The following is a 12,737-nucleotide window of genomic DNA, read 5'->3' as shown; positions in this document are numbered from 1 at the left end:
CACACCCGACGGCTTGGAGTGAACACCTGGCCTGGATCGAGTATGCGCATAACAGCCGAGTGTCCTCTGCCACCGGCCTCTCCCCATTCGAGGTGTGTCTGGGGTACCAGCCCCCTTTGTTTCCTGTGGTGGAGGGAGAGGTCGGTGTACCCTCGGTCCAGGCCCACCTGCGGAGATGCCGTCGGGTGTGGTGCACCGCCCGTTTGGCCTTGTTGAGGGCCCGGACGAGGGCAAAGTCCCATGCAGACCATCGACGGTCCCCGGCTCCCGCATATCAGCCCGGGCAGGAGTTATGGCTATCCACACGGGACATACCTCTCCAGGTGGCTTCCCCCAAACTAAAGGACCGAAACATAGGGCCCTTCCGGATCCTCAAGGTCCTCAGTCCCGCCGCAGTGAGGCTCCAACTCCCGGCCTCACTGCGGATCCATCCAGTCTTTCACGTGTCAAGGTTGAAACCATATCACACCTCACCCCTCTGTACACCCGGTCCGGCGCCGCCTCCTGCCCGTATCATCGACGGGGAGCCAGCTTGGACAGTACGCCAGCTCCTGGATGTCCGTCGAATGGGCCGGGGTTTCCAATATTTGGTGGACTGGGAGGGGTATGGACCCGAAGAACGCTCCTGGGTGAAGAGGAACTTCATCCTGGACCCGGCCCTCCTGGCCGATTTCTACCGTCGCCACCCAGACAAGCCTGGTCGGGCGCCAGGAGGCGCCCGTTAAGGGGGGGGTGCTGTTGTGTGGGCCGCCAGAAGAGGAGGTACTGCTGGCCCACCACCAGAGGGCGCCCTGCCTGAAGTGCGGGCTTCAGGCACGAGGGGGCACTGCCGCCTTACAGGAACAGCCGAGGTGACAGCTGTCACTCATCAACTATGACAGCTGTCACCGATCATCTGCACTTCACCCCGGATAAAAGCAGGATGACACCTCCACCATGTCGCCGAGATATCGTACTTCTTGGAGGTAACTTTCTCTGCCTGCGTATTGTACTAATTGATTTCAAGAGCTACTTTGTTGCAGCTGTCTACCCAGAGGACCGGCGTGGGCCGCGACTGTTTCGTTCTACGTCCCACCAGATAAGTGGTACTCAGACGCTGCACGAGTGTGTGTTAGAGGTGGAATTCCCACCGTTGTTGTTACGGGGTGTACACACACCCACACTTGACTGTCTTTGCTCTTCACCAGCAGTACCAGATCCGACACGCTGAGACGGTGGCCACCTGGGGAATTCGGGACCTGGCGGCTCCAGTATTCTTCGGGTTCGGTGGCGGTGGAAATCGTGTGGTTCCGGTTCATCTCCAGACGGACGTCTCCTATCGTCGAGCCTGCCCACACAACACCTTTATCCATTGACCTGTATTTATTCTATAATCTGCTGTGTGTGGTTGTGACATTCACAACAGTAAAGTGTTCAAATTTAACTCCCTCTATTGTCCGTTCATTTGCGCCCCCTGTTGTGGGTCCGTGTCACTACACTTTCCCAACAGTGGCTTGGTCATGACCAAGAGAAGAATGAGGTTTTCTGCCAAATCTGCATGGCCTATCTGTTATATGCTGACAAGTAAGTAAAGTATATGCTTGGTCTTTGAAGCTCGTTGTCGAACCAGCTTGCCTTTGTGGAAACCCCACGGTGACAATATTAGCAAAGGAGCCAAGCATAATTTTTTTTTTAATTTTTAGATCTATAACTCCAATCCATACAAGGCATACTTTTTAGTTTCGATATGGACCTACATCTGTGTTTTACATTTCTGACTGTGAGTTAGCCAACTCTGAGGGTTGCTAAAAAAAATGAACTCTAAATTTTATGGGAGTCACTTTATTTTTTACATTTGAGAATGCCCTCTGATAAATTCTATTTTTTTTTAACTTCATGGTCCATAGACTATTTTATGTTTTTTCTTGATTGGTTTATATTATACAGGCAGTTTTATGCAGGATTTGCAGGATTTTTGGGTAAATTTGTTTATGTCAAGCCCTGCCTCACACCGATAGAGTCACTGCTCCGTCCCCGGCCACACTGACAGTCAGTCAGTCTGGAAGAAGTCCACTCTTTCTTCTGTGTTTTGGTCAAACTCACAATGGGTGTTTCGCTTTTTAATTTTTGCTTTATTTGGGCAACACACAGCGCTTCACAAACACGGTAACTTAAAACAATAATAATAATAAAAAAGACAGTGACTGCGAGGCTTGCATGTTCAACCTCCAGTTGAAATGCATCTGCTGAATCACAGAGAAAGAGGTACAAAGAAAAAAAAAAAAAAAAAACTTAAAAATGTTTAGATTTTACAAGTTGGGGGAGGAAAAAAAAAAAAAAAAAAAAAACAGAAAGCCACATTCCATCGCCATTTCAGCAGAATGTCAAGACTTTGGCCTGACTTTGGCTGAGCTCCTAACAAAGGAAAGATCCCAAACTTGTAAAGATGTGAAAAAATAAATAATTACCCAGGAAAACAGAAAGCGATACAGTAAATTTGACAATCTGTGTGATGGCGCAGCGACATTGCGCCATTGCTTAGGAAGAGCCCTGAACTTTTTTGATGTTGTTTAAAAACGCAAAAGTACTTTTTATCCGATTACTTAATTAATTGCCAGAATAATCAATAGAATACTTGATAACTCAAATAATCAATAGCTGCAGCCCTAAGCACAACATCCATTGATTATTGGTTAACTAAAATGGCTAATTTCTCCAAAAATATTTGTCCCATCAACTTTCCGTTTTTGCAGTGTTCATCCTTGACCCAAAATACATAAGCATACCAAATGGCAAATGTCAGATATCGCCGTTTTTTACGTGATCAAAGCCATATATACGCGCGCGCGCGCACACGCGCACACACACACACACACACACACACACACACACACACACACACACACACACACACACACACACACACACACACACACACACACACAGGAGCCACTTGGTTATTATAACACAGAATTACACTTAGGAACAAAAATGCTGGTATGTAATTTTTTTTAAAAATGGTGCTGATTGAAGCCCGATATTCCCTTTAAATATACAGACAACAATAAATACACTACAAATTTCCAAAACTTAAATTCTGAGATAGTATTTTGTGACGACACACCTGAAGAGACTGATGGGGCATTGTTTGAGGCACATGCAATAAGCACTCCGGAAGTCACTCGCCTCGCATGCCTTGGGGTAAAAAGTGTTAAAGAGAGCATGCAAACATGTTTGTCAAGCGAAAATGACTGAACTTATGGAAAACCCAGATGTGACAATCGGAACAACAAGGCAATATGTAGTACAGAGCACAGATCAAACCTTTAACAGGCAACCAGTTAGTGCTGACAAGGACACGAAACTACAGAAGTTCTTCTGTGAAGGCTCCATGCAGGAGATCCAGTCTCAGTCTGGTACCAGAAAGAAATGCCACATGAAATTCAAAGAAAAGCCATCAACTTGCCAGTGGAAGACGGACGTGTTTTGGATGGAATATGCATTAAACACTGTCGTCATGAGTGTCGCCATGTTGGGGTTTCAAAGAAGCAGTTACTCAAAATTACAGTGTCTTTTTTCTGTATATACAGTTGTATGCAAATGTTTGGGCACCCCTGATAATTTTCATGATTTTCGTTTATAAATCATTGGTTGTCTGGATCAGAAATTTCAGTTAAATATATCATATAGCTTCAAACTGCCCTCCAGTCATCATCTAATTCAGCAACAGATAGCTGAAGCTTTAGTACAACAATCATTTCCACATAAATTCAATATTATTTCATCATAAAAGATGGAGGAAGCGATCAGAGTGCCTACGTCATTTCAGAGCGTCAGTAGCGACTCACCGTTTCTGCTTAAAACTGACTTTGATTTTAGTGGATTTACTTTGTCATCTGGTGGCTAATAATCACATTATTCCCCTTGATTGCTTTGAGTGTAGAGAGTCAGAGTCAGAGAGTCAGACTCAGATGTGCTGCTATGGTCCGAAATGACGCATGTGCAGTGAAGGCAGGGCGGACCAATTTTTAGGGGGAGCATTCGGTCAGAGGCCCCACAGATGACAGCGGTATAAATTTTATTACTCTACGACCAAAATTCACAGAACCAATGCCTAAAACCCCCAAAAATAAACTTCACACAGCCATAACTAGAAATTACATCCTTCCTTCGCCGTTTTGTGATCATAAATCATGTTCCAGCACAAACATCCATGAGCAGCGGTAAATCCTGTGCCCCTGTGTCACACTGAAATGCTTCCTTAGTGTTTTTGCCACCTTTTCGCTCCAGGAGATGGAGGGGTAAGGCAGTGATTTCTCTTGGTGCATGATGTGTTTTCTTAGTTGTGACTGGCAAATGATGTGGCTGACATAAATTTGGGACAGCCTCTCAATTGTATTGGCTCTGGAGGTGTCAATCATCCAAACAGACCAATGGCTTCCTGACATACAGTTGTATGCAAAAGTTTGGGAACCCCTGACAATTTTCATGATTTTCCTTTATAAATCATTGGCTGTCTGGATCAGCAATTTCAGTTAAATATATCATATAGCAGACAAACACACTGATATTTGAGAAGTGAAATGACGTTTCTAGTATTTGCAAAAAGTGTGCAATAATTATTTAAACAAAATTAGGCAGGTGCATAAATTTGGGCACCCTTGTCATTCTATTGATTTGAATACATTTATCAATAATTATTGGAACACAAAATTGGTTTGGTAAGCTCACTGACTCTTGACCTCCTTCCACAGATGAATCCAAGCATGAGAAAGGATATTTAAGGTGGCCATTTGCAAATGTTTCTCCTCTTTGTATCTCTTCTAATACGCATCAGCATGGGAGCCTCTAAACAACTCTCAAATGTCCTGAAAAGAAAGATTGTTCAAGATCATGGTTTGAGGAAGGATACAAAAAGCTATCTCAGAGATTTCAGTTATCAGTTATACCATAAACGGGGCGCTTGAATATAACCCGGCTGCAACGACTCCTCCACTCCTCCAAATATGATGCCTGGCATTCACGCCAAAGAGTTCAGTCTTTGTCTCATCTGACCAGAGAATTTTGTTTCTCATGGTCTTAGAGTCCTTCAGTTGCCTTTCGGCAAACTCCAAGCGGGCTGCCATGTGCCTTTTATTCAGGAGTGGTTTCCGTCTGGCCACTCTACCTAACCTAGTCTCGTGGTAGTTTGTGGTGCCATTACAAAAAGCACATTAATCTATGGATTTGCGATGGGGCATGAAAATGGGTTGCTTTTCGTAACAGGGTCACAAACTCATTTCGTGACGGAGGCAAGAAATGTGGGGTCACCGGGGGGGGGGGTCCAGGAGTTATGGTTAGGTTTTGGGGAGAGTAGACACTTATGCTATGGTTAGAGTTAGGAGGAGGACTATAAATAGCAAAATAAAACAACCATGTCATGAAAATCGGGCGCTTTTTGCTGAAGAGATGGTTGTTTGTAAGTAAGTACTCCTTCACTCATCTTTAACCGCTTACTCCAATTAAGGGTCGAAGGGGGCTGGAGCCTATCCCAGCAGTCATAGGGTGTGACACAGGGTACAACCTGGACAGGATGCCAGTCTGTCACAGGGCCAAGTAAGTAAGTAAGTAAAGTTTATTTATATAGCACCTTTCAAGACAAAATCACAAAGTGCTTCACATAAGAACAAAGAAGTTAAAACAGCGGAAACATAAAACAGATAAAACTAGGTAAAAGCCAGCCTATACAAATGCGTCTTGAGCTTCACTTTAAACATTACAATAGAGTCCACAGAACATAGGCCCAAAGGCAATGCATTCCACGTTGTAGGAGCCAACACTTCCCCTGGTCTTCAGCCTTGTCCTAGGCACAACCAACAGGCCTAGATCCGAAGGCCTCAGAGGCCTGCTTGTCACATACGGATGTAGTAGCTCTGCGATATAAGGTGGTATTTGATTCTGTTATCTTTTGAACCGTGCTCTGCTTATTTTATGCTGGGTCCTTCAAACGCTGGGTCGGTGCTCCGACCGCGTCCGAAACATAACAGTCAGAACTTAAACAGTAAACAGTAAGACAACATCACTCAATGAGTGACTTAAAGTGAGTCACTCACTGACAGAGTACCGCATTGGCAAAAGTAATTTGAGAAACATTCTTACCAGTTTTGCCGAGTTAGGGGGCGCAGCGACAGCCACGGCATTCTTTTGAAATGACCTGCATCTTGTCAAGTTTCCCATCTTTTTTAAAAAAAGCCTTAATATCTCCAAACGCTTGATTTAAATGTTTTAGGCGTGTCAAAAATCTCCTACAACTGCTTGCGCGGTCCTACATTTTGGAAATTTGTTGCGGTACAAATGTGCTTTCAGAATGTGCTTTTTGAATGCTTTCCAATGCATTCAAAGTGCATTGGAAAAAAATCAATGCAAGCACATGGGTGAAATCCACTGCGATGTCACCCGTCAATTGAATCGATGCACAATGAATGAATCGATACTTGCATTGTGCATGTTTGTATCTAGATACCGATTTGTATTGATTAATCTCCACATCCCTAAAATATACAGCTGGATGTCATCCACATAACAGTGGTAAGAAACCTCTTTAAAAGAGCTCAGGACATGACCAAGTGGGAGCAAATATAGAGCAAATACCCACCACCATGCTTTTCCTTCTGGAAGGTTCTCCTCTCTCCAGAGAGGAATACTGGAGCTCTGACAGAGTGACCATCTGCTTTTTGGTCACCTCCTTGACTAAGGTCCTTCTCCCCGATCACTCAGTTTAGACGAGCGGCCAGCTCTAGGAAGAGTCCTGGTGGATCTGACCTTCTTCCATTTATGGATGATGGAGGCCACTCTGCTCATTTTGAACTGTCAAAGCAGCAGAAATGTTTCTGTACCCTTCCCCAGATTTGTACCTTGAGCCCATCCTGTCTCAGAGGTCTACAGACAATTCCTTTGACTTCATGCTTGATTTGTGCTATGACATGCACTGTCAACTGTGGGACCTTATATGTAGACAGGTCCAATCAATTTGACTTTACCCCAGGTGGACTCCAATTAAGCTGTAGAAACTTCTCAAGGATGATCAGTGGAAACAGGATGAGCTCAAAATTGAGCTCACATGTTTAATAAATTTGCAAAAATCTAAAAAAAATATATTTTCCACATTGTCATTATGGGGTACTGTGTGTAGAATTTTGATGAAAAAATGAATTTACTCAATTTTGGAATAAGGCTGTAACATAACAAAATGTGGAAAAAGTGAAGCTCTGTGAGTACTTTCCATATGCACTGTACTTAATAAAAACAGAACAAAAGTTAAATTATTTTCCCTTAAAATGGTCAGACCAAAATTATTTTCCTTCATGCACATCTTCATAAGCTGTGCTATCACTGTTATACTGAGCGTTCACTGAAATCCATAAAGCTATTTAGGCTTATTATGCCACTATCATACCGAATGATGCATCAGTGAAAAGCACAAAATCCAATTATCTTCCCTTAAAGAAGTTGACCAGGAATTATTTCCCGTCATAGACATCTTCATACAGCATGCTACCACAGTTTGAAGTTTCCTCTCCAAAATCCACTCCGTGTGATCTGACCCCTTACATCTTAATAAGATCAGAAATAATTATATTTTGAGTTAGCGTGGTCCAGATTCTCTTTTCTTTTTGTCAGTAGTTCTGCTTTGAGTCAGAAGAACAGAAACACCAGTGATCACATACCCTCCTTGGTGGAGCTATTAAGATGTTAACACAGATGTAACAGAACAGTAAGCTGCGTGTTTGCGGGCAGGGACGCTGGATTTTTCAGCACCTGCATTGCGGACAGCACCCCAAAGACACATTTCACAATAAAAGCACGGACTTGCTAACGTCAACGAAAAAAAAAAAAAAGGCTTCCGAGGACATTTTTCTTTTTACTCCATTCAAATTTGTTGTGGTAAAGAGGATTACGAGAGGAACCTGACGTGTGAAACATTTCAAAGCTGATCATTGTTGTCGTGTTGCCCCCGTCCGTGTTGAGTCAAAACAAAGGCTGCTAATGTATGAAGCGGCTAAAGAACTAGCTCCCGGGGTCAGAGCAGGACGACACACCAAACCAAACAAAACCACAGTGGAACACAAAAACAATTTACCACATCAGTGACGAGCTTTGGAATTATGCTGGCAAATTTGTCGTACGTTTAAATCCTTCAATTTGCACAGCTTTCCGAACATGACTGTTTCATAAAAGTCAAACCGAAAAGGTCAACGAAATCTACTCCTTAGAGGTTAGCCGAATTAAAGCCTGGTCCTTAAAAAATATTGGAAAAATGTCCGAAACAGTTACACAACATTATAAACATTCATAGATCTGTATGTCGTAAAAATAATAGTAAATTAAGGTGGAATACGGAGCTAGCTAAGGAGTAACGCTAAATCAGTTTGAAGAGAACTTACCGGACACACTGGTCGTCGAATATAAATTTAGAAATGGTAATGACGCACAGAGCTGTGTTTTATAAAGATTTTTTAAAGAGGCGTAGAGCAGCTAAGAGCTCCGTGTGGGAGCGAACATCACCTCGACTATGACCACAAAATAAACAGATGCATCATGGGAAATCCTACGGCGCCTCATTTACCATGTCACTCGCCATCAGCAAATAAACCCTACAAACAAGTAAACAAACAAACAAACAAAGCAACAGCAATCTATGCAAAGCTCTGACGGCAATAAAGATATTATAACACACCTTAAAAGAGATATGGAAAGAACGAAGAAAAGTCCAGGGACGGGCTCCACCAGTCTGTTGACGAGCGTCGTCACCATGGCAACCCAGCTCGTGCGAGGCGTAGCCTGTGGTACGACACCGCCATCTACTGGTGGCTCCAGTGTAGCAGCAAACCCTACGATCCTGTAATTTCAGTTTCAGTTATTCTGGAATAATGTTGGCATGTAAAAATAAATGTAAAATGAATACATGACAGAGACAAAACTAAATCTAAGAACTAAAAACTATAAATATGTAGCAGCATCAGTACCAGTGAAGCCATAATGGTGAAGAATACATCATATCACATCTGTTCGATTTTGGAAGTGCACACATGAAGACAAGTACATATTTCCTGATTAGCATCAAATATATCAATACCCATCAAGATACAAACATCGAATTTGTTCAACAGTTCCTAGCCTCACAGGAAGCAAAGCATGTTATTACAGACTACAACCATCATTTGTTGGGACTTGGCCTTCTAGTTCCTCCACAGCTGGCAGGTGTGGAGGAACGACAAGTGAATGCAAAACTCAATTTTCTGGCAAAGGCGTTTCCCTGAGCATAGATCTTCCTATGCTGTCTGCACATATCATCATTGGCCAGATCATCACAGAGGACAGGGCCTAAGTATTAACAAGTGTCAGCATTTGGCAGTGGATCCCCATTTACAGTTAAAAAAAACATGGCAGAGTTGTTATAGAAACTCTGTCCTTTACTCAGAAAAAACTGTAAGGACTCCAAAATTAAAATAAATTAAAATAACCTAAAGTATATTAAATTAAATGAAAGCCCTGTGACAGTGTGTACCCTGCCTCTTCCTTACATATGACTGCTGGTATAGGCTACACCCCCTGTGACCCTTGATTGGAATAGGCGAGTAGAGAAAATGGATGGATGAATAAGATAATTAAAGAAAATTACATTTGCAACAGTAATGTAAATACAGCTCCTGCAATGACTGTGGCCCCATTTATCACAGCTCATGATGTCTGGACCAAACAGCTTTTGAAAATTTCCATAGCTGTGTTTCCAGTTAGCCATCACTAGTTTTTAGTAAATCAAATCAAATCAATTTTATTTATATAGCGCCAAATCACAACAAACAGTTGCCCCAAGGCGCTTTATACTGTAAGGCAAAAGCCATATAATAATTACAGAAAAACCCCAATGGTCAAAACGACCCCCTATGAGCAAGCACTTGGCGACAGTGGGAAGGAAAAACTCCCTTTTAACAGGAAAAAACCTCCAGCAGAACCAGGCTCAGGGAGGGGCAGTCTTCTGCTGGGACTGGTTGGGGCTGAGGGAGAGAACCAGGAAAAAGACATGCTGTGGAAGAGAGCAGAGATCAATCACTAATGATTAAATGCAGAGTGGTGCATACAGAGCAAAAAGAGAAAGAAACACTCAATGCATCATGGGAGACAGTCTCTTGGTTGATTCCTGGACAGGATGGTGGACTGAACAGGCCCAGCCTTGATCCACGATGCTGCACATGGTGACGGCGGGAAGCTTTTGCAAGTCAGGATTTCAATTTCAATTTTAATTTATTTTATTCATATAGCACCAAATCACAACAAAGCTGCCTCAAGGCACTTCACACGAGTACAGTCTAACCTTAAAAAAACCCCTGAGCAAGCACACAGGCCACAGTGATAAGAAAAAAACTCCCTCTGATGAAGTTGAGGAAAAAGCCAGACCAGACTCAGAGGCGTGATCCGCTGCTTTGGCCATTCTTAAAGGCCTTTCACACTGCACACTTTATTAGCGTCAAATGATGTCTTCCTTTGCATTGGATGCGTCGGACGCATTGTGCTCAATGTGGCAGGGGGGTGGGGGGGTACGATTTCTATGTCACACGCTGGCTTTAACAAAGCCTGAAAAAGCAGGGCAATCACCAACTTGGATTTGCATCAGCCAGAACCACAAAAAAGCTGAAATAAACAGCAGGACAAGTCTCCCTTCACCATGCTCGAAGAAGCTTTTTTCAGCGACTTTTCAGAGTGACGCTGAGCTGAGGGAAGACTGGTCAGACAGTGGGATTGATCGGACCGCGACAGCATGCAGAGCCACACAGAGGAGCTGGGCTTCAGGATTCATTCCTGGGCAGAGCGAGACATCACAGGTGGGGTGATGGAGCAGACCCACTCAATCCAAAATTCCTCACTTTTGGATATATACAAACACCCAGTTTGACCAATGGAGCTTAGTTATGCAAATTTGTCTGAGGTGGTAACAATGAAAAAATAAAATGTGACATTACTGCACTGCTGAAGGCTTAATGCTCAGCTAATGTTAGCTTAGCATTTTAGCCTCTTCAGCTGCAGAATCACAGTCAAGTTTTAATTTGTAAATGGTTCAATCTACAAGGTCTGTTAGAAAAGTATCGGACCTTTTTATTTTTTTCAAAAACCTGATGGATTTGAATCACATGTGCTTGCAGGAGCCAACCTCTTCCGCAATTTCCCGGATAGTCACACGACGGTCCCACATCACCACAGCGTTCACTTTGGAAATGATCCGGTCGTTTCAGCGTGTTGACACCGATCGGAGCGTGGCACGCTCTCCACCGTTGTGTGGACGTCTTTAAACCGGTTGTACCGCTCCTTAATCTGTGTGATGCCCAGAGGATCGTCACCGAAAGCCATCTGAATAATCTGAATGGTTTCCACCTGGCTGTCGCCCAGTTTGTGGCAAAATTTGATGCAGTCGCGCTGCTCCAGTCATTCTGCCATTTCCTTGCAAAGAAAAAACGATGAGAGACTACACCCATCCTCACACAAAGGCTGCTTACAAGCAAATAACGCAACCGACAGGCGTGAAAAAAATCACGCATATGCGCACAAATATTCAAGGTTGGCTCATGCAAGCACACGTGATTCAAATCCATCAGGATTTTGAAAAAAATAAAAAGGTCCGATACTTTTCTAACAGACCTCGGATTTTTTTTAACCAAATAAAGCTAAAGCGTTTTCTTTTTATTGTTATTTCTGACTCTACAACAAAAAAACTCAACTTTAAATAACTTAGATTTTTTTTAGTTTATTTTTTTTTTAACTGTTTCATGTTTATGAATTCATATTTTTTTACTTGTCCATATCAGGAATATTTGCTGTGCAGAAAACCTAATTACAAACGCACTTCAAAAACTTCCAGTGATGAGCTTAACACAAAAACCTGAAGTCCAGAGGCAAGAAGAGAACATCTCTGCTATTCAAAATTTGAGAAGAGTCTTCAAAAACTCCACCAGAGGTCGACGCTGCAGAGGAGACTTTCATCTGATTAAATGTACAAGGGTCCAGCTCACCTGTCGTCTCTGCAAACCAACGCCTGCTGCTACACTTCTAAATAAAACAAAGGCTCTTTAAACAGCAACTGTTTTATTATTTTAACAAGCTGTTTCTTTTTATATTTTAACATTAAATGAATGAATCATTAAACATGTTCATGAAGTCAATGTTCAGTCAAAAAGACTTTTGCACTGGTAGAAGAAGCACCGCCCCTATTGTGCACAATTTTAAAACATTCACAATCACTAGTCATATTTCAGAAATTACTCTGTTCTGATCACATTAAAAGCAATCACATACTCATGAAGATGAAATTAAAACACGAAATGACTAAATTAAAAGAATGATTTCATCATGAGGTTTATGTCACATTGAGAAATCCTAATTAACAGACACACAGCAGTCATTGTTAAATCATCTCCAGTTGCATTCATTATAAATATTTCTATATATTTACGGTGTGTTTTTTTCCTGGTTGAAATGCAGGTATGAATAATCTACCAGGCTTAAAAAGGTACACATTAATTTCTATGCTACAACCCCAATTCTAATGAAATTGGGACGTTGTGTAAAATGTAAATAAAAACAGAATACAATGATTTGTAAATCCTCTTCAACCTATATTCAATTGAATACACCACAAAAAAAAAAGATATTTTATGTTCAAACTGATAAACGTTATTGTTTTTGTGCAAATATTTGCTCATTTTGAAATGGATGCCTGCAACACG

The 12,737-nt window shown here is 42.3% G+C and overlaps 1 protein-coding gene across 1 annotated transcript in view; it reads right to left on the bottom strand.

The window, feature by feature from the left end:
* ccdc92 (coiled-coil domain containing 92) overlaps positions 1-8,537 on the bottom strand; it is a 146,484-nt gene extending 137,947 nt beyond the window's left edge. The window contains exon 1 of the mRNA XM_034169703.1: positions 8,403-8,537. The gene's annotated coding sequence lies outside the window, so the exon portion shown is untranslated. The remainder of the gene's footprint in view (positions 1-8,402) is intronic.
* Between the last annotated feature and the right edge of the window lie 4,200 nt (positions 8,538-12,737).

This window comes from Thalassophryne amazonica, chromosome 5, assembly GCF_902500255.1.
Source record: "Thalassophryne amazonica chromosome 5, fThaAma1.1, whole genome shotgun sequence".
NCBI lineage: Eukaryota > Metazoa > Chordata > Actinopteri > Batrachoidiformes > Batrachoididae > Thalassophryne > Thalassophryne amazonica.
The sequence above is the reverse complement of the archived record's forward strand: the minus strand, read 5'-3'. Positions and strand labels throughout refer to the sequence as shown.